The sequence below is a fragment of the Eumetopias jubatus genome, unplaced genomic scaffold (assembly GCF_037043125.1).
Source record: "Eumetopias jubatus isolate StellerSeaLion01/CBP00866 unplaced genomic scaffold, mEumJub1_p1.0 scaffold_3, whole genome shotgun sequence".
Classification (NCBI taxonomy): domain Eukaryota; kingdom Metazoa; phylum Chordata; class Mammalia; order Carnivora; family Otariidae; genus Eumetopias; species Eumetopias jubatus.
Window position 1 is genome coordinate 30,459,516 of NW_028274809.1, and position 3,132 is coordinate 30,462,647.

The 3,132-nt window shown below is 46.5% G+C and overlaps 1 pseudogene; it reads right to left on the reverse strand.

The window, feature by feature from the left end:
* Window positions 1–1,487: 1,487 nt before the first annotated feature.
* LOC114215940 (trafficking protein particle complex subunit 2-like) lies at window positions 1,488–1,912 on the reverse strand (annotated as a pseudogene).
* Window positions 1,913–3,132: the final 1,220 nt, after the last annotated feature.

Below are 3,132 nucleotides of genomic sequence, written 5' to 3' on the forward strand. Positions count from 1 at the left end.
TGAAGTATTTTAATATTTTAAATTCATTTTTACCTTTTAACCAAAATTATAAATGGACATGGTTTAAAATTTCAGGTATTTCAATAAGGCTTATTATGAAAAAAGAGCAGGCCTCGCTGACTCTCCATTTTCTCTTTCCAGACACAGATTTTATTAGGTTGTCCCATTTTACAGGTGAGAAAACAGAGGCGTGGAGAGGACCCCATTGATGCACCCAAGTTCATGAGGGTAGGAAGTGATAAAACCAGGGTAAGAACTCAAATTCGTTTGACCCCAGAGCTGGAACCCTGAACTATAGTGCTTCTCAGCTACAAAATGTACGGGACTCTGTTGTTTCTGACAGGACTTTCATGAGGTGTCTTTCTCACACACACACAAGCCATCAGGCAGAAAGGAAAGGGAGAAATACATGGTTAGTGAAATTGAGCCTCGCATGGCTCCAGGTGGCTGAAGTCTGCTGTCGATTCCAGAAGCGCCAGGCGGAACCGGGTCCCCGGCTGTGGATGTTCCTGTCCTCCACTGGGGAGTCGGGGCTTTGCCCTCCTCCACCACCCCATCCAACGCACATTCCTTTCCTAGGCCTTGGTATTGCTAAGCTTGGGCACCTGGTACCCGAGGCTGCCACTCAGGCAGGTGCACCACGAAGGTATTTGGAGAGTGGCTGGAATGAACTTTTTGCCTTCAGCATGGAGTGTATGGTGGGGGAGGGGGGAAGCTTTAAAAATAGGTGTCTAGTAGAAAAAAGTCTTTACAAAAACGGGAAGAAGGAACCCCCCCCCTTGAGATCTTGGGGGACAGCTTGACACTGTGTGCCTGGCCTCAGTGGGGAAGCACCACGGGAGCGCCGGACTGCCGCCCCTGCTTTTGTCTGTCATCTGGGTCCAACGCTTCCTTCCTTCCACCCATCTGACCTCTTCCCTTCCCCCCCACCCCCAGAGCTGCTCTGAATGAAGTGTTGCCTTCGCATTTCATCAGCTTTGGGGGGAGGATCACTCCATAAAAGAGGAAGAGACCTGTAGAGGGAAGTCAGACTGTTGCCCTGGGAGATTTTGCAGATTTTTAGTCCTCACTTTTCACAAATACCAAGGATTAATTCATTTCCCCTTTTATTTCCCATGAATCAGGCTCCTTACCACCCGATGTTTACCAGTCTGAGTCAAAGAGATTTGATCTGTGGCTTTTGTGAGTCTTCCCCAAGAACCCCTCCAAGCTTCATTTCCACTGAAATCACGAAGGGTGTGTGTAATTATGGTAAAGTCTGGACAGGGACGAAGCTTTCCTTGGCACACTCACACTCAATATGGTATGTCCTGCTGTGCCTTCAGCTTTAATGGCTTTATACCATTCCCCCCTCCCTCCCTCCCTCCCTTCCTTCCTTCCTTCCTTCTTTCACTTTTCCAGGCTATTTAATCAAGCTACTTACAATGTACTCATTCCTGAGAATTCCCCATTGTAGTGACATTGTTTATTCCATTTTTTTTCTGCATTCAACCTAAAAGGTGTTTCTTCCCAAGAAACTGAACTTTTCTGTTAAATGTGCTTGATCCCATAGGAGAATTGGGTTCATAAAATGGATTCATTGCAAACTTTATGTATAAATCATAGACATCAGTAAAGAAATTCTTTATTCCGTGTTCTTGCCTTCTGTCATGAAGCCTAATAAATCTCACATGACCTACAGGAACAAATGCTGAAACAAACCCCTCATTGAACTTGTCCGCAGTTTTCAAGTGCATGTTGTTCGACAAGCCACATATTCTCATCTACGAGGTCAAGAGCAGCATGAACTACGGGACTGGTTCGGATGACGATGATCATCTTTGGACTCTGCTTTTCCTGCTGGCAAAAACTCCCTTTCAAAAACTGGATTTTCATGGTGGCAAACAACTACAAAATAGAAGCTTCCAGACATCATCCTCAATATCTAGCTCCTGCAGGGAGACACCGACTGCGGAAACAGCCAGTCAGGTCCCACCGCAGAACCTAGCTCCTGGGGGAGGCTGTTCTGGTTATTGATGGAAAGAAACTGTGGCCGGAAGGGAAGGCAGCGGGTGGAGAATTCAGGATTCGGTTTCTCTTTTCAGGTTGATTTTGGGCAGGTTGGTGTTTTTCTGAAATTGGTAGTAAATTTTCATTTTAGTATTTGAAACCATTATTGAGTACTAATCCCCTTAGAATTTTTTTTAAAAAGATTGATTTATTTTAGAGAGAGAGAGAGAGAGAGTGTGCGTGAGTGGGGGGAGGGGAGGTGCAGAAGGAGAGGGACCAGCAGACTCCGTGCTGAGTGGGGAGCCAGCAACGGGGCTCAAACCCACAACCCATGAGATCATGACCTGAGCCGAAACCAAGAGTCAGATGCCCAACTGACTCTGTCACCCAGGTGCCCCCCCCCGCCCTTAGAATTTAATATCCGCAGTTGTGGTGACTCCAGGTTTGTTCTTTTTCCAGTTTTAGTATTTTCATGCTTGCCCCTCCTCACCTGTGAGTGCACGTGTGTGCGTAGACTTTCCTAATCACATAGAAGATAACTCCTGTGCTGGGATGACCAGCTCTTCCCTCCGTTGTGCCCTCGGGCTCCCGTTCCACTTCTCTCCACCACTTCCAACTGCATCCTCGGAGTGATTTCCCTCCTAGGCCTGCCCTGCCACAAGCTCAGTGTTGGGCCCCAACGGCCGGGATCCGAGCCCCTGCCTCCACACCTACCATGTGGCCTCATGCAAGTCACTCATCTTCTCGGAACTTCCGTGTCCTTTCGACTTGCACCGAGGTGGCCAGGGGGTCTGAATTTGGCTCACAGATACAGATGCATTTTATTTGTCCTGCACAACGTAGTAAGGATATTTAAAATTAAGAAAAAATATTTTTAAAAATATAGAAATATATAATGGTATGAATGTGTGCACATATGTATATATCCATACATGTATATATGTGCGAGTGTATATAATACACTCCGTGTTTTCCTGGCTTCTCTGAAAAATCCCTGAATTGGGCTGCTCTAATTTTACAGCATGGCAAGCTGAGTAGGGGCTGTCCCCATTAGATGACATGCTCTTTGTTACCACCCCTGCCCCATGCCAATTTTTTAATTTCTAATGATTGGCTCACCGGAGTCAATCTGATGGCTCTTGG